Genomic DNA, 12,285 nt, shown 5'->3' with positions numbered 1-12,285 from the left:
CCCAGAAGGCTTTGCTTCTCCCAAACCAGATCCAGTCCATGAAAGGGATAGCTTGTTCTCTTCGCAAGGAAATTCCCTCCAGCAAGGCCACACCACACAGACTAGCATTTATGATGTCATGTGGTCACCAAACCAGATCTCATCCATTGGGCAAAGGAGACTCTCGGGGCCCATCTGGGAAAAGGCCATCCATGCAGCCATGTGGAGCTCTGGACAACCACTTAACTCTTGACACCCAGTTGTGCCATGGGACCAGGGTGAACCACAAAGACGCTGCGAGTTTTTCTGCCTGACACTTGCACCATTTAATGAACAACTGTAGATGCCAAGGCACGAATGCATCTGGGGTTCAGACAGATTATAATTTCTGACAAAGCCCAAATGACAAAGATAAAGAAACCCTGGCAGTATCCAAGCGTATTTCTACCTAGCTCCAGTCCTAGTTACTTATACACAACCTCCTGTTAATTACAGGTGGATTACATGGAGAAGGGAGGTGTAATAGTCATTTCTGCTTGACTGAGAACAGCATCAGATTGCTTTTCAAGGGAAAAGCTGGCTCTGTCAGTGGACTGTGCAACTCTTGATCATGGGGTTGTGGGTTCAAGCCCCACACTGGGTGTAGAAATTACTTAAAAATAAAATCTAAAAAAAAAAAAAAAAAAAGAATGCTTTTCAAGGCCAGATTCCTTTCTTTGCTGAACATTATGTGCAAGTCCATCTGCACTTTCCAAGTACACACAAGGAAAGTGGACCAGCAGAGTTTAATAGCCAGCCTAGGTCAATGGTCTAATCTATTACTCACAATGTGGCAGGGGGACCCACAGAAACCTGGAAGCCTATTAGGAATACAGACTCTTGGGCCCCACCCAAGGCCCACTGAATCAGAATTTTCATTGTCACAGGATCCTTGGGAAATTCATATACAAATTAAACTTTGACAAGTGTTGAAGAGACCTCAGAGTTCTGGTTCCCTGGCCATAAACAAATACCCAATCTCCTTGGGCTTTGTTCTCTTTGCCTACCGAAAAGGAACCACTTAACCCTCCCGTTTCATGCAACTGTTATGAAACCTCATGATAGCAAAAGCACTTTGAAAAGCTAAAATACTCTATGTAAATAAGATTCACTAGCTTTGTGAACTGCAAACAGAAGCCATCTCTGATAGGGTGAGGGGCCTTCCTCACTGAAAACAGAAAGTAACAGTAGCCTCTGTATTTGACTTGGCAGGAAATCACCTGTTTCTTAGGATCACTTGCTATTTATGCATTTTGAACTATAATTTTACTTTCCCAAAGTTCTGCCTTCTGAACAGTCTCTTAAAACTTATGGGACTGTGAATCCTATCCAGCTAATTAGGAATGCAATAAGATCGATCGCATTTGGAAACTTGAAGAGAATCCAGAATGTACCCTGGTCTCAAAGACCGCTTGTCCACACAGGTATCCCTGCTTTTGAGGCTCTTGTGACATCCCTTTTATCATCCCACATCAAAATTGCCATTTCTGGGGAAGTACAGAGGGCACACTTGCAGGTAATGCTACCTCCAGTGTGAAAAGGGCGCTTGGTAAATATATAGACTCTGAAATTTGTCTTAAAAAAGACTTGAATCCATGTAAAGAGAAAACAGAAAAACGTTTAGAAAAAGATATATGGACTTTGATTTGATACCTTCACTCATTAAGAAAATATTTTAAAATATTTTTTAATGTTTATTTATTTCTGAGAGAGAGAGTGGGAGTGGGAAGGGGTGGGGAGAGAGGGGAACACAGAACCCAACACAGGCTCCAGGCTCTGAGCTGTCAGCACAGAGCCTGACATGGGGCTTGAACTCACGAACCATGAGATCATGACCTGAGCCAAAGTCAGGCACTTAGCCAGCTAAGCCACCCAGATGTCCCTACCTTCACTTATTTTAAAGATAAACTTAGGGTAGCCTGGGTGGCTCTCAGTTGAGTGTCCAACTCTCGATTTTGGCTCAAGTCATGATCCCATGGTTGTGGGATTAACCCCTGCATTGGGCTCCATTCTGAGCATAAAGTTGCTTAGGATTCTCTCTCTCCCTCCCCCCCATCTCCCTCTCTCTCTCTCTCTCCCTCTCTGCCCCTCCCCTGCGTGTGCGCTCTCTCTCTCTCTCAAAATAAATAAATGAACGTTTAAAAAAAAAGAAATTTAGGGCACCTTGGTAGCTCAGTCAGTTGAACGTCCCACTCTTGGTTTCAGCTCAGGTCATGATCTCATGGTTTCGTGATTCGCTAACAGCAAGGAGCCTACTTGGGATTCCCTCTCTCTCCCTCTCTCTCTGCCCCTCCCCTACTCATGCTGTCTCTGTCTCTCTCAAAATAAATAAGTCAAATGAAAAAAAAATAATAAATCTACATTTTTACAGGAAAGTTACAAATATAGTACAGAAATTTCCTTTACGCCCTTCACTCAGCTTCCCCTATTGTAAATATCTTACATAACCATGATACACTTGTTAAAACTAAGAAATTAACACTGAAGCAATACTATTAACTAAATTGCAACTCTTTGGATTTCACCAGTTTTCCCACTATGTCCCTTTTCTGTTTTAGAATCTAGTCCAAGCTGCTACCACATTGTACTTTAGCCTTCACCCCCATCTTTTTTTCTTTTTTTAATGAGCCTTTTTTTTAATTGTGCCTCCTATAGGATATTGTACTTTGGATATATACACAAAATATATGAGATGCCTACATGCTACCACCAATATGCCAATATTTAACAATTGTTAAAATGTTGCCATATTTGCTTTAAATCTCTTTTTTTGAAATATAATTAAAATGTTAAGGATATAACAAAGATACCCCTTTTTTGCCTTCTGAAGTCAGTTTAAGCCATTCAAAATCATTAAAAAAAAATTTTTTTTTTAAATTTTTTTTTTCAACGTTTATTTATTTTTGGGACAGAGAGAGACAGAGCATGAACGGGGGAGGGGCAGAGAGAGAGGGAGACACAGAATCGGAAACAGGCTCCAGGCTCTGAGCCATCAGCCCAGAGCCCGACGCAGGGCTCAAACTCACGGACCGCGAGATCGTGACCTGGCTGAAGTCGGACGCTTAACCGACTGCGCCACCCAGGCGCCCCTAAAAAAATTTTTTTAATGTTTATTTATTTTTAAGAGAAAGACAGAACACAAGTGAGGGAGGGACAGAGAGAGAGGGAGACACAGAATCCAAAGCGGGATCCAGGCTCTAAGCCGTCAGAGCAGAGCCCAACGCGGGGCTCGAACCCACGGGCTGTGAGATCATGACCTGAGCCACAGTCTAACGCTTACCGGATAGAGCCACCCAGGAGCTCCTAGACATTTTTGTACCTTTACTACACATATACAAATTCACAAATAATACATACTCTTGCTTTGTGAACTTTTAAGATTGACACAGGTAGTGTCAAACCATACATTTTATATGCAATTTTACTTTTCACTCCACATAATTTTGAGGTTTCTCCAGTGTATCTGATTCATTCATTTTAATTGCTGTATGGAGTATACTCTTTATGAATAAACCACACTTTTGCATCTCGACTCTAGAGAGATGCTGAGGCTGTTTCTGCTGGCTCACTGTTGTACTCTGGGCTGTAATGGAAGTGGATGTTTATACATTTTACCTTGTATAAATATATAGAGAGTCTAGTCTAGAAGTAGAACATCTGAGCGTGAGGCAAGTGCATCTTCAAATGTATTAGGGATGGTAAATTAACTATCTAGAAAAGATTCTGAGTTTCCATCAGCAATGTGTAAGAGTTTTTATTTCTTTGAGAGTTCACTAAAGTTTTATTTGATGAGACATTAACTTTTGCCCTTCTAATAAGAGGGTAAACTTGTCTCGGTGCTGTTTTAATATGCCTCTCTCTGATTACTAGCAAGGTTGAGCCACTTTTCAAGTGCTGGCTCTGAAGCCTGGATTTGTATCTTTTTTTTACACTCTGTACCTATGTGACCTTGGGCAATCTGTTTAATTCTGCTTTTTCAATTACAAATGAATTAAATGAACAAATACAGGTAAAGCACACAGAAAAGAGACTGGTACAACAAGATGCCCCAAATTCACCTGAGATATCTCTTTCCCTAGACTTGGAACCATCAGCCATGGCTCTTTTTACCAGGATATGGTATTTAGAGATTACAACCTGAATTCTACAGGAGCTTATTACACCTGTGTTGTCATTGCCTCTAAGACTTTTAGTGAACAAAACTAAAAAAATATGTATTTTTATGTTGTATTTTTTAAAGTTTATTTATTTATTTTGAGAGAGAGAGAGAGAGGGAGCATGCACACATGAACGGGGGAGGGGCAGAGAGAGTGGGAGAGGGAGAATCCCAAGCAGGCTCTACACTTTCAGTCCAGAGTTTGATGTGGGGCTTGAACCCACAAACCATGAGATCATGACCTGAAATCAAGGGTCAGATGTTTAACTGACCGAGCCACCCAGGTGCCCCCAAAATATGTATTTTTAAGGGAAAGTACATCATGATTTTATATTGGTGTTTCCAGTTTAAACTTAAGATGACAGGTTTTCACTTGTTTCTTGAATTTTGTATTTGTATCCTTTTTTTCCTTAAGTTTGAAAATCTTGGTTCCTAACAACATTAATGCAATTATTTAGTTGTTTTATCCTACTAAATATATAATAGTTTCAAAATATAATAACCATTTTATTAACAGTATGGTTATTGAAAACAGTTTTCTTTGCAGTTCTTTTTGTCCTTAGGCGATATTTCATGAGGGATACAAAACCAAATTAGAAGCTTCTAAATCATCTGAAATTTCTCTGTGTGATGATGCCACTAACTTGATATTGAGTTAGGATCATTTGTTCCATTTGACTTTGATTTTCAGGATTTTTTTTTAAACAGCTTTATTGAGGGGTGCCTGGGTGGCGCAGTCGGTTAAGCGTCCGACTTCAGCCAGGTCACGATCTTGCGGTCCGTGAGTTCGAGCCCCGCGTCAGGCTCTGGGCTGATGGCTCAGAGCCTGGAGCCTGTTTCCGATTCTGTGTCTCCCTCTCTCTCTCTGCCCCTCCCCTGTTCATGCTCTGTCTCTCTCTGTCCCAAAAATAAATAAACGTTGAAAAAAAAATTAAAAAAAAAACAAAAAAAACCCAGCTTTATTGAGATATGAATCACATGCTATACAATTCACCCCTTTAAAGTATGCATTTAAATGGTTTTCAGTATATTCAGAGTTGTGTGATGATCACCTACAGTCACGTTTGCATAACCTCAAAAGAAATCTAGTACTTTTTGGCTATGAACACTCAACTATTCTCCCCCACCCCCACTTCATAGCCTAATGCAACCACTAACTTATTTTCTCTCTCTCTATTGACCTATTCTGGACATTTAATACAAATGTAATCATTTAATATGTGGTATTTTGTGACTAGCTTCATCCATATTGTAGTGTGTAACAGCACTTAATTTTTTATGGCTAAATAATATTCCATTATATGGATATACCAGATTTGGTGGATCATTTAGTGGAGATTGAGGTTTTTTTCCACCTTTGATTATTAGGAATAATGCTGCTACTGTACATTTGTGTACAAGTTGTTGTGTGGACATATACTTACATTTCTCTTAGATAGATACTTAGGAGTAGAATTGCTTGGTCAAATGGGAACTCGATGTTTTAACTTTTTTGAGGACCACTGGATTGTTTTCCAAAGTGGCTGCCCCATTTTATATTCCAGCAGTGTAGGAGGGTTCTAATTTCTCTATATCCTTGTCAACACTTGTCAAAGGATGTCAGCATCCTTTGTTATTATTGTCTTTTTTACTCTAGCCATCCTGGTGGGTATGAAGAGGTAGCTCATCGTGGCTTTGCTATGCATTTCCCTGATGGCTGATGATTTTCATATGTTTATTAACCATGTGTGTATCTTCTTTAGTGAAATATTTTTGGAGATCCTTTGCTTAGTTAAATTTAATAAGAACACTCAATGTAAGATCTCTTTTGTCCATTTAAAAACTGAGTTATTTATTTCTTGTTATTGAGTTGTAAGAGGTCTTTGTGTAATTCTAGATACAAGTCCCTTATCAGGTATATATGATTATGATTTGCAAATATATTCTCCCAATCAATGTGTTGTCTTTTTAACTTTCTTGAGTCTTTTGAAGCACAAAATTTTCAATTTAGATGAAGCTCAATTTATCTATTTCTTTAGTTGCTTGTACTTTTGTTGTCATATCCAAGAATCCCCAGATCTAAGGTCATGAAGATTTATCCCTGTTTTTTCCTTCAGGTGTCATAGTTTTGGCTTTTACATTTAGGTCTTTGATCAATTTTGAATTAATTTTTTGTATATGGTATAAGGAAAGTGTCTAATTTTATTCTTTTGTGTGTGGCTATCCAGTTGTCCCAGCACCATTTGTTGAAAAGGCTACTGTTTCCCCTTTGAATTGTCTTGGCATCATTGTTGAAAACTCAATTGACTCTACATGAGTTTATTTCTGGACTTTCAATCCTATTCCACTGATCTATTTGGCTAGATTTATGTCAGTAACACAATGTCTTGATCACTCTTGCTTTGTAGTAAGTTTTGAAATCAGGAGGTGAGTCATCCAACTTTGTTCTTTTTCAAGATTATTTTGCCAACTTTGGTTCCCTTAAGTTTCCATATGAATTTTAGGGTCTGCTTGTCAATTTCTACAAAGAAGCCAACTTACATTCAGGTAGGTATGATGTTGAATCTGTAGATCAATTTGGGGAGCATTGTCATTTTAACAATATCAAGCCTTCCAATCTGTAAACATGGGATATCTTTCTATATACAGTATTTACATTTCTTTCAACAATGATTTGTAGTTTTCAGAGTATATGTTTTAAACTTTTGTTAAATTTATTCCTAAGTATTATTCTTTTTGATTTCATCATAAATGGAACTGTTTTCTAAGTTTCATTTTTTATTTGCTCAATGCTACTATATAAAAGTACAATTTGTGTCTTTATGTTGACTTTGTGCCCTACAATCTTACTGAACACATTCATTGGTCCCAATAGTTTTTAGTAGATTCCTTAGGATTTTCTACATACAAGATTATGTTATCTGCAAATAGAGATAGTTTTACTCTTTCTTTTCCAATCTGTATGCCTTTAATTTCTTTTTCTTGACTAATTAATTACTCTGGCTGGAACCTCTAATATAATATTGACTAGAAGTGGCAACAGCAGATATCTTTGTCTTATTCCTGATCTTAGGAGGAAGGCATTCAGCCTTTCACCATTAAGTAGGATGTTAGCTGTGGGTTTTTTGCAGATGACTTTTTCAGGTAGAGATTTTAGTTTGCTACTATTTTGTTAAAAATTTCTGCATTGCATTGAGGGGTGACTGGGTGGCTCAGTTGGTTAAGTGCGTGACTCTGGCTCAGGTCATGAACTTGCAGTTCATGAGTTTGAGCCCCATATCGGGCTAGCTGCTGTCAGCAGAGAGACTGCTTTAGATCCTCTGTGTCCCACCCCTACCCCCCACCCCCACCCCGCCCCTAACTTGCTGGTGCTCCCTGTCTCTCTCAAAAACAAATAAACATTTAAAAAAATTTTCTGCACTGATGTCCATAAGAGATCTTGGTATGGTTTTCATTTTTTGAGATGTATTTGTCTGGTCTTGGTATCAGGGTAATAGCAGCCTCAGAAGATAAAATGGGAACAGTTCTTCCCTCTTCTATTTCGTGGAAGAGTTTATGAAGAATTGTTTATTATTCTTTAAATATTTGGTAGAATTCTCCAGTGAATGGTAATCATTTTGCAGTATGTACCTACCTCAAATCATTATGTTGTATACCTTTAACTTACATAATCTTATATGTCAATTGCATCTCAATAAAACTGGGGGAGAAAAAAGGAAGTCACCAGTGAAGTCATCTGGGTCTGGACCTTTCTTTGCAGATAGTTTTAAAATGACAAATTCAATCTGTTTACTGATTTAAGGCTATTCAGATTTTCTATTTTTTTCTTGATTCAGTCTGTGTCTTTTTAGGAAATTGTCCATTTTATCTAAGTTATCTAATTTATTAGCATGTAAGTGTTTATCATATTCTTTTAGAATCCTTTTATTTCTGTAAGGTGAGTAGTAATGTCCCCCCTTTTATCTGAACCTTCTCTCTCTTTTCCTTGATCAATCAAGCTACAGGTTTGTCAACTTTGCTGTTCTTTTCAAATCACCAACTTTTCGGTTTATTAATTTTCTCTATTATTTTTGTATTCTTTATTTCTTTCATCTCTGTTCTGTAACCATTGGTATTCTTGGCTTCCTTGTCTGGGCCTGGAAACTCTGCTTTATGAATGAACTGGGGCGGGGTGAATCAGATCCCAGTACTTTCGGTGTGCCAGACCCAGCATAGAGTCTCTGTCCCACAAGTGGGAGCTGGGTGAAAGAAGGGAACCCTATGTTCCTGGCTGCATCTGTCTGGAGTGGGGTTTTTATCACGTCAAGTCGGGAAGGAGAGGGAGAGGGTCGTGGGTCAGATGCCACCAATTCTCATTGTTCTTACTAAGTTTTGATAGGTTTTCTTGAATAAATGTTTCTTCATTTGCTATATGGCCTGAAGAGCATTTCTAGAGAATGAATATTTAGAAGTGATTTTCACCAATTTCACTGTGGAGAGGGAACACAGAGGTCCTAACGTTGCCATGCCAGAAGTACACCCTTAAGGGTTGCTTTTTAATTTTTTTCAAATTGGTTGTACAACTATGTAACATATTCACACAATTCTAAACTTAAATCCACTGAAGAAGATATATTCAGAGAAATCCATTCCGATTACTGCTCTTTCCACTGTGTTGCCTCTATTGATAAAGTTAAATTTTTTTTATTGACATATAATTAACATTCTTTAACATTTACCCTTTTAAAGAGCACAAATTCAGTGGTTTTTAGTACATTTTAAAAGTTACGCAGCAGTTACTATCTTATTTCAGAATATTTCATCTCTTCCAAAAGAAACCTCTGTTAGCAGTCACCCCCAATTCCCTACTCCTCCCAGCCCTGGCAACCACCAATCTACTTTGTTTCTTTGTGAGTTTGTCTATTCTGAACTTTTCATAAGAGTGGAATAATATGGTATGTCGCCTTTTGTGAGAGACTTATCTCACTTAGCATAATGTATTCAGAGTTTCTTCTTCATGGCTGAATAACATTCCATTGTATGCAGGTAATGCAGTTTGTTTATTCATTCATCAGTTGATGGAGAGTTGGGTTGTTTCTATTTTTGGCTATTATGAATAATTCTGCTATGAACATTCATATTCAAGTTTATGTGTGGGCATATGGGTGTTCTTTTCTCTTGGGTGTATGCCTAGGAGTATAAACAACCTTTTAAAAAGAGTTTTTGTTTTATTCCATTAGTTCTTTTGTCCATCTATCTTATCTAGAGATATATCACAACCACTTTCTTAGATAAATGGTAGATCGTGCACATACACTTTTCTTCATTTTCCTCTTTTCATTTAAAATATATCCAGGAAAACAAAATAAAAAATACATGTGCTGGGGCCGGGGTGGGGGTGCCTGGGTGGCTCAGTTGGTTAAGTGTCCAACTCTTGGTTTCAGCTCAGGTCATGATCTCACCGTTTGTGGGATCAAGCCCTGTGTTGGGCTCTGCGCTGACAGCACGGAGCCTGCTTGGGATTCTCTCTCTCCTTCCTTATCTGCCCCTCCCCTGCTCTCTCTCTCTCAAAATAAATAAACTAAAAAAATTAAATTAAATTAAAATAATACACATGTTGGGCATCAGTCCCTATCCATATGTAGAGATATTCCTCACTTCATTTTACAGCTGAATGATCAGGATGTGCCGTGATTTATTTAACTTCAGCCAGTAACCTATTCATGGATATTTGTTTTACATTCTCTTGCTATTACAAACTGAACTGGAATAAATTGCCTTATGGATATGTTTTTTGCAAATTATTTTTTCATTGTTTTTCATTTTAATCCCAGTATAGTTAACATACAGTGTTATACTAGTTTCAGGTGTACAATATAGTGAGTCAACAATTGTATACATTACCCAGTGCTCGTCATGATAAGTGTAGTCTTTAACTCCATCACTTATCTTACCCATCCCCTCTCCCACCTCTGCTCTGGCGACCATAGTTTGTTCTCTATAGTTAAGAGTCTATTTCTTGGTTTGCCTCTCTCTCTTTTCTTCCCTTGCTTGTTTTGTTTCTTGAATTCTACATATGAGTGACATCATATGGTATTTGTTTTTGACTTATTTTGCTTAGCATAATACTCTCTAGCTCCATCTATGCTATTGCAAATGGCAAGATTTCATTCTTTTTATGGCTGAATAATATCTCAGTGTATCTATCTACTACATCTTCGTTATCCATTCATCAATCAATGGACACTTGGGCTGCTTCCATAATTTGGCTACTGTAGATAATGCTACTATAAATATCAGTGTGTGTGTATCCCTTTGAATTAATATTTTTGTATTCTTTGGGTAAATATTTAGTACTGCAATTGCTAGATCACGGGGTAGCTCTATTTTTAACTTTTTGAGGAACCTCCATATTGTTTTCCTCCATATTGTTTTCCATGCCACAGTGGCTGTATCAGCATTCCCACCAACAGTGCAAGAGCTTTCCTTTTTCTCCATGTCTTTGCCAACACTTGTTGTTTCTTGTGTTTTTGATTTTAGCCATTCTGACAGGTATGAGGTGCTACCTCATTGTACTTTTGATTTGCATTTCTCTGATGATGAGTGATGTTGAACGTCTTTTCATTTGTCTCTTGGCCAACTGTATGTCTTTAGAGAAATGTCTATTCATGTCTTCTGCCCAATTTTAATTGGGTTATTTGTTTTTTGGGTGTTGAATGTTTTAAGTTCTTTAGAGATTTTGGATACCAATGCTTTATTGGATGTTATTTGTAAATATCTTCTCCCATTCACTAGATTGCCTTTTAGTTTTGCTGTTTCCTTCACCGTTCAGAAGATTTCTTATTTTATTTTAAGGAGAGAGCAAGTGCATGAGAGTGGGGGAGAAGGGGAGAGAGAAAGAGAATCCAAAGCAGGCTCCATGCTCAGTGGAGCCTGGTGCAGGGCTTGATCCCAAGATCCTGGGATCATGACCTGAGCTGAAATCAAGGGTTGGAGACTCAGTCGACTGAGCCACTCAGATGCCCTATGTTCAGAAGCTTTTTATTTTGATGTAGTCCTAATAGTTTGTTTTTGCTTTTATTTCCCTTGCCTTGGGAGACATATCTAGAAAAATGCTGCTACAGCCAATGTCAAAGAAATTACTCCCTGTGCCCTCTTCTGGGATATGTATGGTTTCAGATTTTATATTTTGATCTTTAGTCCATTTTGAGTTTATTTTTGTGTCTGGTGTAAGAAAGTGGTCCAGCTTCATTCTTTTGCATGTGGCTGTTTAGTTTTCCCAACACAGTTTATTGAAGAGACTGTCTTTCCCATTATATATTATTTCCTCCTTTGTCAGAGATTAATTGACATATAATGATGGATTTATTCCTGGGTTTTCTGTTCTGTTCCATTGATCAATGTGTTTATTTTTAGGTCAGTGCCATACTGTTTTGATTATTACAGCTTTGTAATATACTTGAAGTCTGGAATTGTAATACCACTAGTTTTATTGGTTTGTTTCTCTTTCTCAAGCTTGCTTTGGCTATTCGTGGTCTTTTGCAGTTGTGTACAAATCTTAGGATTGTATGATCCAGCTCTGTGAAAAATGCTGTGGATATTTTGATAAGTATTGCATTAAATGCGTAGACTAATTTGGGTAGTATAGACATTGTAACAATATTTGTTCTTCCAATCCATGAGCATGGAATGTTTTTCCATTTCTTTGAGTCATCTTCAATTTCTTTATCAGTGTTTTATAGTTTCCACCGTACAGGTCTTTCATCTCTTTGGTTAAGTTTATTCATACATATTTTATTGTTTTTGGTACAATTATAAATGGGGTTGTTTTCTTAATTTCATTGTATTCCGCTTCATTATTAGGGTACAGAAATGCAACAGATTTCTGTACATTAATTTTGTATCCTGTGACTTTACTGCATTCATTTATCAGTTCTAGTGGTTTTTGGGTGGGGTTTTTAGGCTTTTCTATATATAGTATCACGTCATCTGCAAATAGTGAAAGCTTTAATTCTTCCTTAACAATTTGGATGCCTTTTATTTCTTTTTGTTGTCTAATTGCTGTGGCTAGAACTTCCAGTGCTATCTTGAATAAAAATGGTGAGAGGGGACATCTTCGTCTTGATCCTGACCTTAGGGAAAAAGCTCTGTTT

Source organism: Prionailurus viverrinus, chromosome C2, assembly GCF_022837055.1.
Source record: "Prionailurus viverrinus isolate Anna chromosome C2, UM_Priviv_1.0, whole genome shotgun sequence".
Lineage (NCBI taxonomy): Eukaryota > Metazoa > Chordata > Mammalia > Carnivora > Felidae > Prionailurus > Prionailurus viverrinus.
The sequence above is the reverse complement of the archived record's forward strand: the minus strand, read 5'-3'. Positions refer to the sequence as shown.